This window comes from Schistocerca piceifrons, chromosome 3 (genome assembly GCF_021461385.2).
Source record: "Schistocerca piceifrons isolate TAMUIC-IGC-003096 chromosome 3, iqSchPice1.1, whole genome shotgun sequence".
NCBI lineage: Eukaryota > Metazoa > Arthropoda > Insecta > Orthoptera > Acrididae > Schistocerca > Schistocerca piceifrons.
The window spans coordinates 857,895,274-857,917,321 of record NC_060140.1 but is presented as its reverse complement, the minus strand read 5'-3'; the positions used below and the strand labels follow the sequence as shown (position 1 = coordinate 857,917,321).

General features: G+C 46.8%; 1 pseudogene; it reads left to right on the top strand.

Moving 5' to 3' along the window:
• Nucleotides 1–21,519: 21,519 nt before the first annotated feature.
• LOC124790187 lies at nucleotides 21,520–21,636 on the top strand (annotated as a pseudogene).
• Nucleotides 21,637–22,048: the final 412 nt, after the last annotated feature.

The window sequence follows — 22,048 nt, the reverse complement described above, 5'->3', positions numbered from 1 at the left end:
CCTCTGAAGATGATGGAGATGCATTCCATCGAAATGTTGCTACGAGACGATGACGCTACTCGGCTGACAACCCGTGAAGACTTCGTATATGAAATTCGCCGAGAAATCCTGCACTCACATATAAAAGGATGCAGTATTTCAAAAAAATCATCAGACTCTTTATCTTTATCTTCTTCGTACCTGCACAGTATTTCCCAAAGAAATCTTTTTGATATGCAATAAATTCTGCGTGTATCTCCTTCAAGCCAATGGATGCCTCACAGTACTCGGGTTTTTCACACGCACATTTAATCTGTTTCTCTTTTGGTTCATCATTCATGTGCAAACAAAGGTACTGCTGCAAATCATCAACATGTACACTATGCACACATAGGAAGTTTACATCATCATTGTATGCAGAGTCTATGCCCAGCAACCCACAGTTCAATCTCTCCAATGCAAGACATAGCACAGCATCCAGATCGTATACGTTCATAACTGAGTCTTGCCTTAGATAAACAGTTGTCACACGATTTCACACAGTGCAGTCATCATACACTGTTGTAATAGATAGTGTCACACCAGTAAGGCGAATGTCTTGGGGAGGCAAGTTGGATAATACTCTCTCTCATGCAAGCACCAAACATGATATGCTTCTATATTAATGTTTACACGTTTCGTTCCACTGGGAGTTAAATTGTATGTAGAACTGAGAAGCATAGGTACACTCGATGCCTTCTTATCCACAGCATCTGCACTCTGTGCCTGCACTAGCACAGGGATGTTCTGTTGGGTTGGGATGTATGTTGGTGACCAGCATTTTCCTCCATCTTGCTGCTGTTTAGGACCACCAGCAGCGTTCAATGTGTTAGGACCAGACTGCGTGTCCTCATCACATAAATCGATGAGTGGGACAGACAACAACAGCTTCTTGTCCTGCTCCAGCAAGTGGGCTATGTGCGATACAGGATCCCATGTGGTCGCTACAGGTTCAGACATGCTGGAGACTGTTGCTGCCACAGGTCCAGAAGTCAGTACAGGTCTCGACAAAATGGCAGCCGAGGTTGCTACAGGTCCGTATATCAGAGACCAACATGTCGGCGCTCGACCCTGCAGGCTTGGATGTGTCGAGGGCTACTGCTGAGGAACCGTTACATATGGACCAAGATGTGAAAACAATCAATAATATCAATAATAATGCTAACCACAGATAAAGATGTGGTAGGGGGTACTTACTTTTCCACTGCTTCCTGTTCTGCAGGGCTGTGTTGGATTGTGACTGCTGTTGACGCTTCATGCTGCTGGTGCTGCTGCTGCTGCTGGCTGACTGAGCGAGACTGTGGTCCCAGACCTGCTAAGCCTGCCCTAGTTCCCCTCCAATGACATTACCAAATACTGCCATCCTACTAGCTGAAGTCTAATACATGACAGGATTAAGGGCTCCTATTGGTTCCCACCATTTCCCACCCCCTCCAGACCGCCATCTTGGATTACATCACAGGAAGGATGACAGTGGCCTCTGGTGGCAGTACTGTGTACTAGGTCAGTTGGACTCCGCACTTCATGGTGGACACAATGGATGGAGCTACTGCCTCAAATTGTTTAAATAAACACTGCCTGCAAAATGAAGACTTGGGTCCATCGTACCCAACAGCCCAGCACAGGCTGACTCCTTTCCCCACCAATTCCTTGGAAGAAGCGGTGGTCAGACAACTTAGGTTAGTGGAGGTAGCCCAAGTGACCTTTTTTCCACCAAAATTTGAACTTCCCTCCATTTTCTTGGGGAGGGGTGGTGGGAGGGGAAGGGAGGAGGTAAGGTTAATGTAGGTAGCCCAATTGACCTATTTTTCCCGCCAGAATTTGAACTTCCCATCATGTCGTCATTGCGGCATTGCCATATCTATCACCGCCATCTTGGATAAATTTGGCAGTAATGCAACATGGGGGGGGGGGGGGGGGGGTATGGAGGTTGTCTCACTACTTATCATATCCGTGATGCTCTCTCGCCTGTTTCACTAGAATGCAAAAAGAGCAGCTCTTCTTTGAGATTTTTTGATGACCTTCCTGGATTGAGTATGTGTGTGGCTGGTTATTGCTGATGAACCATGGACCTTGCCGTTGGTGGGGAGGCTTACGTGCCTCAGCGATACAGATAGCCGTACCGTAGGTGCAACCACAACGGAGGGGTATCTGTTGAGAGGCCAGACAAACGTGTGGTTCCTGAAGAGGGGCAGCAGCCTTTTCAGTAGTTGCAAGGGCAACAGTCTGGATGATTGACTGATCTGGCCTTGTAACAATAACCAAAACGGCCTTGCTGTGCTGGTACTGCGAACGGCTGAAAGCAAGGGGAAACTACAGCCGTAATTTTTCCCGAGGGCATGCAGCTTTACTGTATGATTAAATGATGATGGCGTCCTCTTGGGTAAAATATTCCGGAGGTAAAATAGTCCCCCATTCGGATCTCCGGGCAGGGACTACTCAGGAGGATGTCGTTATCAGGAGAAAGAAAACTGGCGTTCTACGGATCGGAGCGTGGAATGTCAGATCCCTTAATCGGGCAGGTAGGTTAGAAAATTTAAAAAGGGAAATGGATAGGTTGAAGTTAGATATAGTGGGAATTAGTGAAGTTCAGTGGCAGGAGGAACAAGACTTCTGGTCAGGTGACTACAGGGTTATAAACACAAAATCAAATAGGGGTAATGCAGGAGTAGGTTTAATAATGAATAGGAAAATAGGAATGCGGGTAAGCTACTACAAACAGCATAGTGAACGCATTATTGTGGCCAAGATAGATACGAAGCCCACACCTACTACAGTAGTACAAGTTTATATGCCAACTAGCTCTGCAGATGAATTGAAGAAATGTATGATGAAATAAAAGAAATTATTCAGATTGTGAAGGTAGACGAAAATTTAATAGTCATGGGTGACTGGAATTCGAGTGTAGGAAAAGGGAGAGAAGGAAACATAGTAGGTGAATATGGATTGGGGGACAGAAATGAAAGAGGAAGCCGCCTGGTAGAATTTTGCACAGAGCACAACATAATCATAACTAACACTTGGTTTAAGAATCATGAAAGAAGGTTGTATACATGGAAGAACCCTGGAGATACTAAAAGGTATCAAATAGATTATATAATGGTAAGACAGAGATTTAGGAACCAGGTTTTAAATTGTAAGACATTTCCAGGGGCAGATGTGGACTCTGACCACAATCTATTGGTTATGACCTGTAGATTAAAACTGAAGAAACTGCAAAAAGGTGGGAATTTAAGGAGATGGGACCTGGATAAACTAAAAGAACCAGAGGTTGTACAGAGATTCAGGGAGAGCATAAGGGAGCAATTGACAGGAATGGGGGAAATAAATACAGTAGAAGAAGAATGGGTAGCTTTGAGGGATGAAGTAGTGAAGGCAGCAGAGGATCAAGTAGGTATAAAGACGAGGGCTAGTAGAAATCCTTGGGTAACAGAAGAAATATTGAATTTAATTGAGGAAAGGAGAAAATATAAAAATGCAGTAAGTGAAACAGGCAAAAAGGAATACAAACGTCTCAAAAATGAGATCGACAGGAAGTGCAAAATGGCTAAGCAGGGATGGCTAGAGGATAAATGTAAGGATGTAGAGGCCTATCTCACTAGGGGTAAGATAGATACCGCCTACAGGAAAATTAAAGAGACCTTTGGAGATAAGAGAACGACTTGTATGAATATAAAGAGCTCAGATGGAAACCCAGTTCTAAGCAAAGAAGGGAAAGCAGAAAGGTGGAAGGAGTATATAGAGGGTCTATACAAGGGCGATGTACTTGAGGACAATATTACGGAAATGGAAGAGGATGTAGATGAAGATGAAATGGGAGATACGATACTGCGTGAAGAGTTTGACAGAGCACTGAAAGACCTGAGTCGAAACAAGGCCCCCGGAGTAGACAATATTCCATTGGAACTACTGACGGCCGTGGGAGAGCCAGTCCTGACAAAACTCTACCATCTGGTGAGCAAGATGTATGAAACAGGCGAAATACCCGCAGACTTCAAGAAGAATATAATAATTCCAATCCCAAAGAAAGCAGGTGTTGACAGATGTGAAAATTACCGAACTATCAGCTTAATAAGTCACAGCTGCAAAATACTAACACGAATTCTTTACAGACGAATGGAAAAACTAGTAGAAGCCAACCTCGGGGAAGATCAGTTTGGATTCCGTAGAAACACTGGAACACGTGAGGCAATACTGACATTACGACTTATCTTAGAAGAAAGATTAAGGAAAGGCAAACCTACGTTTCTAGCATTTGTAGACTTAGAGAAAGCTTTTGACAATGTTGACTGGAATACTCTCTTTCAAATTCTAAAGGTGGCAGGGGTAAAATACAGGGAGCGAAAGGCTATTTACAATTTGTACAGAAACCAGATGGCAGTTATAAGAGTCGAGGGACATGAAAGGGAAGCAGTGGTTGGGAAGGGAGTGAGACAGGGTTGTAGCCTGTCCCCGATGTTGTTCAATCTGTATATTGAGCAAGCAGTAAAGGAAACAAAAGAAAAATTCGGAGTAGGTATTAAAATTCATGGAGAAGAAATAAAAACTTTGAGGTTCGCCGATGACATTGTAATTCTGTCAGAGACAGCAAAGGACTTGGAAGAGCAGTTGAATGGAATGGACAGTGTCTTGAAAGGAGGATATAAGATGAACATCAACAAAAGCAAAACAAGGATGATGGAATGTAGTCTAATTAAGTCGGGTGATGCTGATGGAATTAGATTAGGAAATGAGGCACTTAAAGTAGTAAAGGAGTTTTGCTATTTGGGGAGCAAAATAACTGATGATGGTCGAAGTAGAGAGGATATAAAATGTAGGCTGGCAATGGCAAGGAAAGCGTTTCTGAAGAAGAGAAATTTGTTAACATCCAATATTGATTTAAGTGTCAGGAAGTCATTTCTGAAAGTATTCGTATGGAGTGTAGCCATGTATGGAAGTGAAACATGGACGATAAATAGTTTGGACAAGAAGAGAATAGAAGCTTTCGAAATGTGGTGCTACAGAAGAATGCTGAAGATTAGATGGGTAGATCACATAACTAATGAGGAAGTATTGAATAGGATTGGGGAGAAGAGAAGTTTGTGGCACAACTTGACCAGAAGAAGGGATCGGTTGGTAGGACATGTTCTGAGGCATCAAGGGATCACCAATTTAGTATTGGAGGGCACCGTGGAGGGTAAAAATCGTAGGGGGAGACGAAGAGATGAATACACTAAGCAGATTCAGAAGGATGTAGGTTGCAGTAGGTACTGGGAGATGAAAAAGCTTGCACAGGATAGAGTAGCATGGGGAGCTGCATCAAACCAGTCTCAGGACTGAAGACCACAACAACAACAACATGTATCAATTGTGTCTGCAAGGTTTATTGTGCTCTGCATACCGTATGTGGAAACGTCGGTCTTTGTTCCAGGCAAAACATGAAGCATTTCTGAAATGCTATTTTACACACTGACAGAAAAAAATCGAAACACCAAAAAGTAATTAATGTAGAGTAATTAAATTTCGGGAATACATTTGTCTAGGTAACATATTTAAGTAGTTAAATCGCAGGTAAATGTACACGCTAGTAAGCTATTGCAAATGTGAAATGCTGGTATGTTAATAACCGGTGTAACCGCCAGACTGTTGAATGAAGCCAGGCAACTGTGCATCCACGGTGTTGTACAGGTGCCAGAAGTCAGTTTGTGGGATGGAGTTTCATACCCATTGTACTCGGTCGCTCAATACAGAGACGGTTAATGCTGTTTGTGGATGACGCTGGAGTCTTCATCCGCTCATGTCCCTTATGTGCTCGTTTGGAGACAATCTGATGATCGAGCAGATCAAGTTAACAGTCTACAACCTGTAGAACATGTTGGGTTATAAGAACGGTATGTAGTCGAGCGTTATCCTATTGGAAAACACGCCCTTGATTGCTGTTCATAATTGGCAGCACAACAGATCGAATCACCAGATTGATGTAAAGATTTGAAGTGAGGGTGCGTGGGATAACTACGAGAGTTCTCCAGCTGTCATATGAAATCACGCCCCCTGACGATAAATCCATGTGTAGGTCTAATGTGTTTAGCACGCAGCAGGTTGGTTGTAGGGCTTTAGCTGGCCTCCTCCTAACCAACACATGGGCATCACTCGCACCGAGGTAGATCCAGTTTTCATCAGCAAACACAACAGAACTCCACCCGACACCCCTACGAGCTCTCGCTTGACAACTCTGAAGTCTCAAATGGCAGTGGTTTAGTCAGCGGACTGGACGCTACAGAACGTCTGGCTCGGAGCTGTCCCTGAATTAACCGACTTGTGACAGTTCCCTGAGTTACTTTGATGCCAGCTGCTGCTCAATTTGCTGCTGCAGATTCAGTGCAGTGTGCTAGAACCTTATGCCGAACACGATGGTCTTCCCTCTCGGTAGTGCCATATGGCTGTCTGGAATCTGGTCTTGTTGCGACTGCACTTCCCATTACCACTGCTACCAGCAGTCACGTACAGTGCCCCCCTCCCCCCCCCCCCCCAGGGGGTCCACAACTCTTTTGTGGATACTTGCATAGCGAGCACAGGACCCCAACCCCAAGCTAATGTGGCCCTCCTTCCTTTCCGGGTTGCATACCTTCCTTTTCCACATCCTTCCCCATCCTCCATCTTCGCCCCCCCCCCTCACCTCCGCCTCTTTCCTTCACTTTCTCCCCCTCTGGGAGTATGTTTTGTGCCTACGTCTGGAGACAGACGCTCGAAAATGTAAAACAGTCTCCCTTCTTCACTTACTCTGCTGGCAAGTCTTTGTCCTTCCTTTGTCCTTCTCTTTTCCTTACCTCTTCTCTTTACCCTTTTCTCCATTGCGGCGTTTGAGACCTCTCTTCTTTCCTTACCCTTTCTTTGTTTTTCCCTTTCTCTTTTTTCCTCCCTGTGCGTGTCTGAAGGCCGACCCACGCATTCCCATGCGTAGCCGGTGACGGGGTAACGCGTAATTCACCGTCCCGGGTAGACAGGTAGGACACATACGTACCCCCTGGTAACGGCCAGGCCCAGGGAGGGGTGATTACCCGAGCTGATACCTTCCGAAAGTGCCGACTGGTCCCTCCGTCCGTTTCTCGGGAGGTGTGACCTGAGGTGTGAACAATCACCTAAGGCGGGAGTGCCCTCAGAGAAGGTCCCCACAAGGAAGGAGCGCGCCATCGGAGACGCCGGTAATCATGGGAGATACTTTCGCAATGGTTTCCTCATCTTCTACTATGTCAGCTCACAAGCGTAAGTTCAATGAGTCTCAGCCACAGACAGTCCTTACATCGTTGCCACAGTTCCTTGTTGTTTCTCGGTCTGATGAAGTCACGACTTCTCCACGGTCAACCCTTTCATTATTCAGAAAGGTGTCGACGCAATTGCAGGTCCTGTAAAGTTTTGTTCCGGATTATGAAATGGCACCTGTCTCCAGACGTAGGCACAAAAATTGCTGTGTACTTCACTGCTACACACCTTCCCTGTCCGGGTGGAAGCGCACCGCACTTTTAAATTCATCACGTGGGGTCGTTTATACATGCTCCCTCAACGGATTGTCCAACGAAGAAATTCAAAACTACCTGTCTGACCAGGGCGTCACGGCTGTTCATCGAGTCATGAAAAGGGTTGACACGAACATCGTTCCAACCCGTACTGTCTTCTTGACATTTGACAGAGTTCAACTCCCATCGAACATAAAAGCGGGCTATGAGATAATTTCCGTTCGCCCTTACATCCCAAACCCTACGCGTTGCTATCGGTGTCAGCAGTTCAATCATACCAGGCAGTCCTGTTCCAATCCGGCCAAATGCGTTACGTGTGGCAAGGATGCCCATGAGGGTGCTTGTCCACCTCCATTCCCTCTTTGCATCAACTGTATGGGTGACCACACTGCTTCCTCTAGAGACTGCCCCATTTTTAAAGACGAACGGCTCATTCAGGAAATCAGAGTGAAGGAAAAGGTGTCGACCTTTGCTGCTCATAAGTTATTAGTCAGTCGAAAGCCCACTGTGCCTCACACAGGTAAATACAGCACTGTCCTTGCCTCTCCTCGGCCAACAAAGGAGGCAGCCACTCAGATATGTGATCTCACCTTTAGTGCCACGGTAATCAGATCGGCCAGCGCAAAGATCGCCCGTTCAACCTCCCCACTCTCACCTGGTCACTCTATGGCTCACCCTTCATCGGGTTCTGCTAAATCTCGAGCCCCAAAATCAGACACGCGGACTTCCAAAAAAAAGAACCTGCTCGTGAAGATTTTTTATGTACCCCAACTTCACAACCATCGGTTCCTCCTTCATCTCAACGTTCTGTTTCCAAAAAGGCTAATAAGAAACCCAGTTCCTCTCCTTCTCCGCCACGGCGTGTCTCATCTACAGCACTGCCTGGCGGTAACCGCCCTCGGTGGTCTTCTGTGTCGCCGAGGCGCTCTGCTGGCGGCCGATCAACTGGCCGATCGCTGGTGGCCGGAGCTGCTCCCGAACAACCTATGGACCAGGATGCCATTCCACGCTGTCGGTCGCAAGCTCTGAGCAGTCGTTGAGTTGAGGGCAACCTTGGTCACATTCTTCCATTTTCTGTCCACCCCATGTCCATTATCCATTGGAATATCCACGGCATTCGAGGCAATCGGGATGAATTGTCGATCCTCTTACAATTGTACTCGCCGGTCATCTTCTGTCTTCAGGAAACAAAGTTGCATCCCCACGACTGCTTTGTTTTCCCCCATTTTCAGTCAGTCCGATTTGATCTCCCCTCTGTTGAAGGCACTCCAGCACATGGAGGACTCATGATTCTTCTCCATGATACTCTCCATTATCACTCAATCCACTTAAACACTTCCTTCCAAGCTGTCGCTGTCCGTCTTTCCCTTTCTGGATACACCTCTCTTTGTACTGTCTACATCCCATTGTCCACACCAATGGCACGAGCTCCTTCATCTTCTTGGTCAGCTTCCGCCTCCCTATTTGCTGGTTGGGGACTTCAATGCCCACCACCCACTTTGGGGATCTCCGATCCTTGTCCGCGCGGCTCACTATTGATAGATGTCTTCCACCAAGCGGATCTTTTTTGCCTCAACACTGGGGACCCTACACTTTTGTCTGCCTCCACGACAAATTTCCCTTATTTGGACCGCTACTGTTCCGCTAGCTCGGCGCTTTGAATGGTTCGCTCTTGCTGATAAACACTCGAGTGACCACTTTCCATGTGTCCTTCGATTGCAGCCACAACTGCCATATATGTGCCCGAGATGCTGGAAGTTTGCCCAATTTGATTGGACACTTTTTTCGTCTCTAGCGACATTCGATGACCGTCACTTTCCTAGCGTTGACGATGAGGTCACACATATTACAGACGTTATTCTTACAGCTGCGGAACGTTCAATACCTCGCACCTCCGAATTGCCCCAGCGCCTCCCAGCTCCTTGGTGGAACGAGGCATGCCGTGACGCAATAGGTGAGCGGCGACGTGCTCTTCGCGTTTTCAGACACCATCCTACCTTGGCCAACTGTATCCGCTATAAGTAGTTCCGTGCGCGATGCCGTCGCGTCATCCGCGATAGCAAGAAGGCAAGCTGGGACTTCTTTACTAGCTCCTTTAACACCTTCACTCCCTCCTCAGAAGTTTGGAGTCGGATTTGGCGGTTATCCGGAACGCCTAGTTTCTCCCCAGTCTCTGGGCTCACTGTCGCGCATGATAAATTAGTGGACCCCATCGCAATTTCTAACTCACTGGGTCAACACTTTGCTGAGATTTCGAGCTATTCAAATTACCCGCCAGCGTTTCTCCCGAAGAAACGTGCAGCGGAAGTGCAACCTCTTGCCTTCTCCTCTCAAAAACGCGAAAGCTACAATATTGTTTTCTTCATGCGGGAACTCCAACATGCACTCTCTTCTTCTCGCTCGTCCGCCCCAGGACCGGATGGTATCCACATACAATTGTTGCGCATTTATCATACCATAGTCTGCGTTACCTCCTCCGCCTTTATAATCGAGTTTGGACCGACAGTACTTTTCCCAGACGGTGGCGGGAAGCTATCGTCGTTCCTGTTCCTGTTCCGTTCCTGTTCCGAAACCTGGAAAGGACAAACGTCTCCCTTCTAGCTATCGCCTCATTTCTCTCACGAGTAGCGTATGTAAGGTTTTGGAGCGTATGGTGAATTGCCATTTAGCCTGGTGGCTGTAGCCCCCAGTCTTTTAACACATGCCCAATGCGGTTTCCGAAAGCATCGTTCTGCAGTTGACCATCTTGTTGCTCTCTCCACCTATATCATGAACAATTTTCTCCGGAAACGCCAAACAGTAGCGATATTTTTTGATCTGGAGAGAGCATTGTTGGAGGACAGGCATCCTCCGCACACTGTTCTCTTGGGGCTTTCGACGTCGGCTGCCCGTTTTCTTCGTGAATTTATGGCAGAGCGCACATTTAAAGTGCGGGTGAACACTACTCTCTCCCGTACCTTCTCCCAAGAAAACGGGGTACCGCAGGCCTCCGTGCTCAGTGTTGGACTGTTTGCCATTTCCGTAAATCCAATTATGGATTGTCGCCTTCCTGATGTCTCGGGCTTCCTCTTTGTGGACGATTTTGCGATCTGCTACAGCTCTCAACGGACCAGCCTTCTTGAACGACGTCTTCAAGGATGTCTCGATCGCCTCCACTCCTGGAGCATCGAAACCGGCTTCCGCTTTTCTCCCAGTAAAACCGTTTCTGTTAAATTTTGGCGTCGTACGGAGTTTCTTCCGCCTTCCTTACATCTAGGCCCTGTCAACCTTCCGTTCGCGGACGTCGCTAAATTCTTGGGTCTTATGTTTGACAGAAAGCTGTGCTGGTCCTCCCACGTTTCCTATCTTTCGGCTCGCTGTTTGCGATCCCTCAACACCCTCCGTGTCCTGAATGGCACCTCCTGCAGAGCGGACCGTGTGGTCCTTCTCCGCCTCTATCGCGCCTTATTGCGCTCGAAATAGGACTATGGAAGCATAGTTTGCTCGGCCGTCTATTCTTCTGCGTCTCGACTCTATCCACCACCGTGGATTACGTTTAGTGTCTGGAGATTTTTCCACCAGCCCTGTGGAAAGCCTTTATGCTGAGACTGCTGAACCTCCGCTGTCCAATCGGCGAGCTGTCCTTCTGAGTCGTTATGCTAGCCATCTGTCTTCCATGCCTGCAAATCCGGCCCACGACATTTTTTTCGACACCTCCTTGGATTTAGGGTATGCTGGCCGCCCTTCCTCCCTACTACCACCGGGAGTCCGCTTCCGTCAACTGCTCCATTCTGTTTCCTTCCACTTCCCTAAAACTTTCTTGACAACTTGGGGTACAGCACCGCCTTGGCTCCGGCCCCGGACCTGCCTGCTCCGTGACCTTTGTCAGTTTCCCAAGGATGGTACCCCCTTCTCTTGTTTATCGTCGGGCATTTGCTGCTCTCTGCGCACAAGTGAAGGATGCCACATTCATTTACTCTGATGACTCAAAAACATCGTTTGGTGTTGGAAGTGCCTATATTGTTGGCGACACCCCAAATCGATTTCGGCTTCCCGACCAGTGTTCGGTTTATACTGCGGAGCTTTAAGCTGTTCTCCAGGCTGTCCAATACATCCGTCACCATCAGCGGATACAGTATGTTATCTGCTCAGACTCTCTCACCTCGTCAGTCTCCAAGCTCTCTACCCTGTCCACCCTCTGGTCCACCGGATTCAGGTCTGTCTCCACTTGCTCCACTTGGGGGACGTCTCTGTGGCATTCCTCTGGATCCCAGGACACGTTGGTATCTGTGGAAATGAGGCGGCCGATATAGCGGCCAAGGCTGCAGTCTCTCTTCTTCGGCCAGCTATTCAATCGATTCCCTTCGCCGATCTACGGAGTGTTTTAAGTCGTCGTGTTTATGGCATGCACATTGGTCGACACTTCCCCATAATAAATTGCGGGACGTGAAAGCTCTTCCCTGTGCTTGGACCTTTTCCTCCCGAACTCGTCGTCGGGAGGAGGTAATTTTAACTAGACTCTGGATAGGGCACAATCTTTTTAGCCATCGACATCTTTTAAGCGGCGATCCTCCCCAACTCTGACCCCACTGCTCTCAACTGTGGATGGTGAGACACCTTTTACTTGAGCGCCCCTATTTTACTCCGTTACGCTCCCGTCTACAGCTGTCGCCTGATATATCTTCCATTTTAGCAGATGACACGCGCTCAGCCGATCGCGTTCTCGAGTTCATTAGTGCCAGTGAGATGACGTCAGTCATTTGAAGCTCTTTTTGGGGACAAACAACCCCCCTTCTATAGTGGTTTTTTTAAGCTTTCCTTCTGTTTTTGGTTTCCCCTTTTTTGAGTTTTGCTCCCATTGCTGCTGGTTACCAGTTTGGTTTTTTTAGCTTTTCCTAAGTCACAGACCGGGCGCTAATGACCGTAGCAGTTTTGCCCCCTAAAACCATAACCAAAAAAGTACAGTGTCCTACATTCCTGCCAAACCTTTCTGCAGTATCGCAGAAGGAATTTCGACCTGTTCGTAGTCCTATTAGACGAGCTCGTTCAGTGAGGTGTTGATAATGGCGTCTTTGTCGCCTTAAAGGCATTCTTGATCAACATCAACTGACCATGTCCGATCTCACGACCGTTACAGCGTGTTTTTAAAGCAAACTCTTACGCGACTGGCGCGAAATTTGAATAGACATCATCTGTCAGATATAGAAACATGCCTACCAACTTTCGTTTATGTCACGCAACTCTTTCTAGGTGCTGCGATTTTTTTTCCATCAGTGTGTTTTCCAGAAACTGGATAAGGGTCACGATCAAATTATGTGTTATGTACTAGCTTCTGGCAACAGCCAAAGTTATTTTATAGCAGACAAGACGATTAAAGTTATTATAGCCCCCTTACACGGACCCGTAAGTATGGTACCTAGCGGAGTCGACCCGTGTACCCGAGTGGACACGCAGTTCAGGACCGTTGGTCCAAGTCACTCGCCTATCAAGCAATTAATTACAGGGAGCAAGAGCGGTAAGGAACAGGAGCGCAAAAGCAGCTCCTGCCCTGCTCTCACTTGAGTCGGCAGCCGCTACGGACTCCAGTGATCAGCTGTGTTGCCAGCTGCCGCCCCACCCGGTGCTGGAGGTCTGGGGCGTTGACACAACAGAGCGGGGCGTCCAGACGTGCTGCGTTCTGCACGCAGTGCGTACCGTATTCTGGCACTGCCACACCGCCTGGTGCACCCTCAGCTGCCACCTCTCTTCCAGTGGCGCGCGGTTTGGTTTGGGAATCTTTATCCAATCTACTCGGGCCTTTAACAAGTCAACATTCCTTTCTGCACCGTATTTTTATATACGTCGTAGCGTATCCAAAATTAGCTACTGGCGGAGACGGTGTTTTTCCAGCCGAACAATATATCCCAGAATGAATTTTTCACTCTGCAGCGGAGTGTGCGCAGGTATGTAGCTTCCTGGCAGATTAGAACCGTGTGCCAGACCGAAACTTGAACTCAGGACCTTTGCCTTTCATGGGCAAGCGGAGTGAACAGTTGCCCGCCGCGGAAGGCGAAGGTCTTGAGTTCGAGCGTCGGTGCGGCACACGGTTCTAACCTGGCTGGAAGTTTCAAGCACTACTTTGTTTTCCAAGACGATGATAGCGTAATAAAGAGAATCCGGACGCATGGTGGCCACGTACTTCTCAAGAAGTGTCTCGGGAAAGAAATTTTCGTCTCCAATTTTTACGTATTTGCCTCCACCGGGTGGGGGGGGGGGGGGGGGCGTGAGAAGTGGGAGAAGGGGGAGCTCAAGAAGGCGCTGCAAGACGCCAAAGCCACCTTCAGACAGCCGTCTTCTTAACTTGTGACTCGGCCTCCGTGCCATACAGGAAAATGAAATTTACTGCGTTTATTTACAAATAAGCAGTCTCCACTTTTCGTAAGCAGTCTTCACTTTTCGCACTAAACTGTATATCTCGAGCAGTACGCCTATTAAAATTTACAATAGGTCTCCCAATTTAATTATCTACTAGATGAAACCGACCCACTTCGCTTGGTCTTTTTTTCCCCATTTGTTTTCTGAACTGATAAAAAATATGCAATAAATCACCTCATTTGTACAGCACTTAACTTAATCGACATATATTGCTATAAACCACATTCGGTGGTTTCCTTTCGGATGCAGAGACGACTAACTTTTGTGGTTGTCCAGTATACGACCACGGTATGTATTGTGTCCGATCAACAAAGCAAACTGATTAAAATTCACTCCGCAACACTGAAGTGTTTGTAGTTGTGCTTTACTGATACACATGCCATACGATAATCCGACCGCAAAATGGAGTCTTGTAAAGATCAGTGGTTAGTTAGTCGAAATGAGTGGAATTCGTGGTATGAATACAGACTTGCCTTTTTCTTTTCCAGTCAATATTTCCGCTTCTATTATGTTGTTCAGAACCTTTTTTGGGAAAGTATCACAGGAACATGGGCGAATTTAGGAGTCTTTTGCAAAGTTCGCGCATTCGTCATTGCATCAACAGATTTAAATTTTTTTTTCTTCGCATCGTATCGTTTTATCTATTCCCTGATTTGTTTTTTGAAATGCATCATTGTTTGTTGCTTAAACTGTTCGCTCACGCAACCATTCTTCATTTACGTGGTTTATAAGCTGATACACTTTTTCGATGAGCTTTTTCTCTCTCTTCACTACACTGCACAACCAGTCGATTAAGACGATTTTGCCAGGATGCGTATCAATGGAACACTTTCGTTTCCAAGAGTGTGTTCTACAATATTCGAGAATATGCTAGAAAATCCGAAAACAGTCGTTAACATTCGAGAACTCTTGTGAAAGTTAGAAAATACAGTAGAACAATCTAGATCTTGAAACTTCGTGGCAGATTAAAACTGTATGCCAGACCGAGATTCGAACTCGGGACCTTCTACTTGCCCGCGAAAGGCAAAGGTCTCGACTTCGAGTCTCGGTCTGGCACACAGTTTTAATCTGCCGGGAAGTTTCATATCAGTGCACACTCCGCTGCAGATTGAAAATTTCATTCTTGAAATCTCGAATTTTCCCTTGAAAAATACGTTAATATGAAAAAGACAAAAGATGTGAGGACCGCACGACATGATGGAGGCCATTTGAAACAATCACAAAAGCTACCACCGCATAACCACTGTTGTGTACAGCGGGAGAACCGAGTCCAGCAACAGACACAAAAATCTGTGGTTGATTATGAGTGCCTTTGGAGGTATCGTCAACTTGGTCCTGGAATCTTTAGCTCGGTTTGACGAGCTACCCGCAAGTGTGGCACAGTGTGTCAGACATTATGGAACGAAAGTAAGCAAAGTATGCGAGGTTTTTGTTTATTTTTTCCCCCATTTCCTCCGCGCCTGCCAACTTCGGACTGCGAGCAGGTCGTGAAGCGCCGTCAGCTCGGCTGTTGAGCGCAGGCCGAGTCCCGCTTCGGAGGTTCCCAGCGCCTGGCCGCGTGCGCTGTAAACCGCCGTACAGCGGCAGATAATATCTGCCTGGCACAGCCATTGTTCCAGCAGGCACGTAACCCGCTGCACACTGGAAGACCGACAAAACTGAACACGAGTGCTCCAGTGACGCGTCCAGACGTTGGGGATAATCAAGAAAAGAACGCACAATACCTGAACAGGATGTCGGAAGTGCTACAGAATAGACGATTTTTCTTGGACTTGGGAGCTCTTTTAAAGCTTCTAGTGGAAGCACAAATAACTAGACCTACTGTACTGAAAAAAAAGCAGCCATGTATGAAACTTAGAAGAAATAATAAAAGTACAGTGAAAAGTAGGACAGAAATGCGAAAATATCACCCAATTTTATACTGAAGTCTTAAATACTCGACCCAGTCACATTAATGTGACCAGCGCCTATTTTCGACGTCAACGTGCGATAACCACCCACACCCACAGACGGCACGTGGTAGTACTAGCAGTGGAGGGTAAACACAGCATGTCGAGGAAGGGTCAGAGAGGGGGGGGGGGGGGGGAATAGGGCACGGAACAACAATGCAGTCGTTGTAATGCGGAAACGAAGTGATTTACCTGGCGTCCAAACTGGCATCATCATTGGCTTTCGAGCCAAGGGTGGAATCATTTCAGAAACGGCTAAGTTTCTAAACTGTTCCCGTGCTGTTAAGTTTAGGGTGTTTCAGAAAAGACTTTACAATTACAAAAATTCATATAAATTTATTGAAAGAAGATATAGAGCTGGGTTTAGTGCTGTGTTTTAGGGAAACACCTAAAGTTTTTTTTTTACCTTAAATTAAAGATGTTTTATGTAGCTTCCGTTGGTTATCCTGCACACATCCCATCGGAAGTCAGTTTCTTTACAAACTCGCTATAGCATTGCGGGTGTAACTTGCTCAGTGGCGGCGTAAATCCTTGCTCTAAGTTCAGGTAGAGAAGCCAGCACGGGAGGTACAAACACGATATCCTTAATGAATAACCAAAAAAAATGAAGTGGTGTCAGGTCTGGGGAACGTGGGGGCCATGAAATTGGCGCATCAAGTCCAATTCATTGACCTGGAAAGCGACCACTGAGAAAATTCCGGACGTCAGGTAGGTAGTGGAGTGGTCCACCATCTTACATGAAGTAAACATTTCATACTTGGCCATCCTCATCGATCCGTAGTATCAAAAATTGTTATAACATATCCGTTGCTGGTTCTCTACCGGAAAAAAGAGGGGCCGAACACTTTGTTCTTGCTCAGTGCGCAAAAAATGTTGAGTTTAGGGCTATTACGAACATGTTGCAATGTTTGATGTGGATTTTCACTGCCCCAAATTCTACAGTTACGTGAATTAACCTTGCTACTTAAGTGAAAAATGGCTCTAAGCACTATGGGACTTAATATCTGGGGTCATCAGACCCCTAGACTTAGAACTACTTAAACCTAACTAACCTAAGGACACCACACACATTCATGCCCGAGGCAGGATTCGAACCTGCGACCGTAGCAGCAGCGCGGTTCCGGACTGAAGCGCCTAGAACCGCTCGGCCACAGCGGCCGGCACTTAAGTGAAAAGTCGATAGTCGGAAAAGATGATTTTGTCCAAGAAATGTTGATCCTCATGCAATCGATTTAACATATCTGCACAGAAGTTTTTGCGAGCAATTTTATCAGTGTCTTTTATTACTTGTACGATGGTCAATCTCTACCGTTTCAAATGCAAACGGTTTCTCGACACACGCCAAACAGTCGTATGTGATATTTGCAGTTCGCGAGATGCTCGCCGGGTCTATTTTGTAGGGATTTTGACAAAACGTCGTCTCACCCGCTCAGCGACGTCGTCAGATGTGCTTGAACAAGCTGATGATTTCCCATGTCTTACCGAGCACCCTATTTCTACAAAACCTTTATGCCACTCATAAATTGTAGGCTTACTAGGAGGATCTTTAGCGTACTTGGTACAGAAATTACGTTGAACTGTTGTCGCCGACTTCGATTTTCAAACCAAAACACACAGCTGGCACGCTTGCGTCCAGTGAAGGCAGCAATGTTTAACGCATCTGCCGCTAGCGCTCCTTACGGTGCGATTCGGTTCAAATGGTTCAAATGGCTCTGAGCACTATGGGACTTAACATCTATGGTCATCAGTCCCCTAGAACTTAGAACTATTTAAACCTAACTAACCTAAGGACATCACACACATCCATGGCCGAGGCAGGATTCGATCCTGCAACCGTAGCAGTCGCGCGGCTCCGGACTGAGCGCCTAGAACCGCTAGACCACGGTGCGATTCGGCACTAGCGAACTACCCGAGACAAGACTTGAAGTATCTCCCTACAAATTGACATTACAATCACCTCTGTAGGTAGTATGAATTAATTTTTATGAATTTTCGAAGTATGAACTAATTTATATGAATTTTCAAAGTGGTAAAGCCCGTTTTGAAACTCCCTTTATACTGTGCTTGGCAGAATGGCGTGGTACAAAACTGGTGTCACAACTGCAAGGAATACGGTAGACACCCACCTTACGCAAACCAAGATCATCCTTTGCGGAACCTAAAAGGACACTGATCTGGGATGGTGGTCGAAAAACACACTTCACATCGTATTTCTGCAAAATATGATAAATCCTGTTCGAAATGCTCCCTGCATAAGGCAAAAATGCTGTAGACTTTGGTGTCACCTCGGTATTGTCAACACCAGCGCAGTGCACAGCTGGTCGAGAGCGCAATGCAGGTCTGATCTGTCTTTCACTATAAGCATTCTGGCGAAAGGTGACTTCGAGATGGGCCATCTCAGCCAACAAACTCTGAGGGCCCGAGATGACATGGGCCCTGTGGACCAAGGTACGAAGTACCCCTTCAATCTGAGCTGGTTGGTGACAACTACTACTGTAGGTTCAAGTCCAATAAACGGCATTTCCGAACGCACCATTAACATTCCTTCTGATCGGCACGTCAAGGAAGGAAAGGCAACCATCTCCTTTTCCACCTCCACCGTGAAACGAATATTCTAGCGGACTGAATTCAGGTGCTCTAAAAAGTAGATCAAATTCTCACTGCCGTGATGTCAAACAACAGAAGTATCGTCTGCATATCTGAAAAGAACCACACACAGGTTCCAAAGCCTCCGACTCCAAGTACGTTCCTCGAAATCTTCCATATATAAATTGGCAATAGTAGGTGACAAAGGGCTTCCCATCGCAACTCCATCTACCTGCTTGTAGTACTGGTCATTGAACAGAGACTAAGTGGAAGCCAACACATGTCGAAATAGGCTCGTTAATTCAGCACATAACCGAACCTCAGTCAACCATAACGAATCGGACAGAGGAACGCGAGTGGAGAGAGAGACCACATCAAAACGTAATAGAATATTAGTCATTCAAACGCATTTCCCCTAATCGACGTAAGGAATCCGCCGAGTTCTTAATGTGTTTCTCACTCCGACCTACTGTAGGGCTCAATACGGTAGCGACAGCGGGTTGCTTTGCTACACGATATGTGTAGGAAATCGGACGGAAGGGAACCCTTAATTGTGGATCTTAGGAGCGCCGTATAATCAAGGGGTGACAGAACGATAAGAATTGAGATTCTTGATGGTCGCCTGCGATAAGGAACTTTTGTTCAGGAGGCTGCTAGTCTTCCTCTCAGCACTTTTTGTGGGGTCAGCACCGATCCTGCGATACGCTGAATGACACACTAAACATTGCATCTTTTGAACGTAATCCTGCTTGTATAAAACAACAGTGGCATTGCCCCTGTCCGCAGGTAAAATACGAGGGTCGTTCAATAAGTATTTTCCCACTTTTTTTTTCTCAGAACATATTTATTGTTAAGAGTCGGAATCTGATGAAAATGTACATCAACATGTCTTGTCCATGACCTGTTTTTCTACGTAGTCTCCATCACGTTCTATGGCCGTACCCCAACGTTGTAGAAGAGCATGTATTCGCTGCTGGTAAAAGCTCTTGTCCTGAAGGTGTAGCCGTGTTTTCACTGTACGACTGAAGCTCTCGTCATCTCAACAGTTTGTTCCCCGTAGAGACTCTCTGTCTTTTTTCAACTCTGTGTCTGCCTGTGGATACTTCTTTGTTCAGCAGCCTCTGACATGTTGGGACGTGCAGTAGCAGCATTGGTTTGCTACCAGTCGGGATCTGCAGTGGCGGCCTGGAGAGATGGAAGTCCGAGGATGGCAGGACTGGACTGTAGGATGGATGAGCAATGATGCGATAGCACGTCCCGTGCGTGGCTGATCATGGAGCTCTGCTTGTATAGATATCTTTTACAAGGATTTAAGACATGTCAAAATATTTACAAGTTTAGGCCAATTTAAAATAAGCTAATTCGTATACACATACATGTACAGACTTCTAGTTAGAGACAATCATTAGATTTACTCCTGGTATACAATACTTCTTTTACAAATAACTTATTAAATAATGTAATGCCACACTGTTCACTCATATCTCACTGTCAGTCACTGCACACACTACACACACATTGTTTCGTAACACTTCACTCACTACATACTCAAACACGCACACACACTGGTGATCTTCGCAACTTCCCAAACGCTATCCTAAATAACTGAGTCAGCATCTCTCTTTAAGACGTCTAGTTGGCAAGACGGACTCTTACGTGAAGAACTCAATGCGCTTTATAGAACACCAAAAGGGAGAAACAATTTTACATACGGACATCATGGTCAGCCTTGACGTGAAGTCACTATTTACGAACGTGCCAGTAGATGAAACTATCCGCAACCTTCAGGAGCATGTCCCGCTAGACATATGTCACCTGGCTGAGTTGTGCCTGACTTCAACGCACTTCAAATGGCAAGGAAAATACTAAGAGCAGACAGACGGCGTAGCAGTGGGGTCTCCCTTATCTGCGCTGGCAGCCGACATATTCATGAAAGCCTTTGAAGCAACGGCCCTCGGTTCAGCTCCTTTACGCCCACGTTGCTGGTTCAGATACGTGGACGACACGTTCGCTACATGGCTTCATGGTGAAACGGAGCTACACAAGTTTCACGAATATTTAAACAACATGCACTGGAAGATACAGTTCACGTTCGAAGTAGACAAGAATGGCGCAGTTCCATTTCTGGAATTCGAAGTATACAGGTCACAGGACAGCGAAGGGCCCACTGGGGCACAGAGTATATACAGACAGGTATCTGCACGCCCAATCCTACCACCACCCTGCACAGAACAACTCGACATCCGTTCTCTGGCAATCCGTGCGCAGCGTCTAAGTGACGCTCAAAACATAACACCTGAGAATAAAAGGGTACGCACAACGTTTCTAGCCAATGGCGACAGCCATAAGTCGATCCACACAGCCTTGTCGACGAACACAAGTAAGAAACATAAGCAAGAAATAGACAAACTGCAGCCAACAGTGCGCTTACCTTTCGTGAAAAATGTTACTGATCGAATAGGCAAACACCTTCGCCGGGTTGGGGTGCAGCCTGCCCTCTAAAGTGGTCCCATGATCCAGGACGTGCTAGGCTCCACTGAGGACAAGGTGGACACATTACTCACTGCAGGTGTTTACAAGGTGGAATGCGAATGTGGAGAGGCATACACCGGTCAATAACAACGCGCATTAGGCAACGCGAGCGCTATATTCGTCTAGGGCAACACAACAAATCTGTAATGGCAGAACTTCAGCAAGACTGACGAAAAGAAACAACATTCAGCGGAGTCTGTGTGTTGGCCAAGCTGCCAGTTAAGACGAAGAGCAAAATCAGAGAGGCCATCGAAATACTTAAACACCCTAATAACATGAATAGGGGGGATGGTTTCAGGATTGCTCCATCTTGGCTGCCAGCGGTCAGAGCCCAACGGACCGCACTGTCAACACGAGGCGCGAACACTACCGGCGAGTAACTGACGCCACGCGGCCGACGTCCAGCACTTGGTAAACAGGAACCAACTTCCCATTCGACGGTGTCCACAAATCATGGCACATAACATAAGAGCCAATAGACAACAGAGGTTACGTTCTCCCTCCACCACAGTAACCTATTAAAATAAAGTTCCCTGTCCTTCTTCCTTGGCAACGGCCTTGCCGCAGTGGATACACCGGTTCCCGTGAGATCACCGAAGTTAAGCGCTGTTGGGCGTGGCCGGCACTTGGATGGGTGACCATTCAGCCGCCATGCGCTGTTGCCATTTTTCGGGGTGCACTCAGCCTCGCGATGCCAATTCAGGAGCTACTCGACCGAATACTAGCGGCTTCGGTCAAGAATACCATCATAACGACCGGGAGAGCGGTGTGACGCCCCTCCTATCAGCATCCTCCCCTGAGGATGACGCGGCGGTCGGATGGTACCGGTAGGCCACTCGTGGCCTGTAGACAGAGTGCTCCTTCTTCCTTAAGTGACCAATGAAACGAACTATCTTTCGAAAATTATTGACGTAATGGCATGCGCAGTAAACAGTAACAACAAAATTTAAGGGACATTACGTAGCTAGAACGCACCAGTAGACCCAGAAGAAGGCCGCAGCAACCGTGGCCGAAACGTTGATTTTTCTCCAGCAGCAGTAGTTTTATACATTATGACGTGGTACGACACCCAGAAAA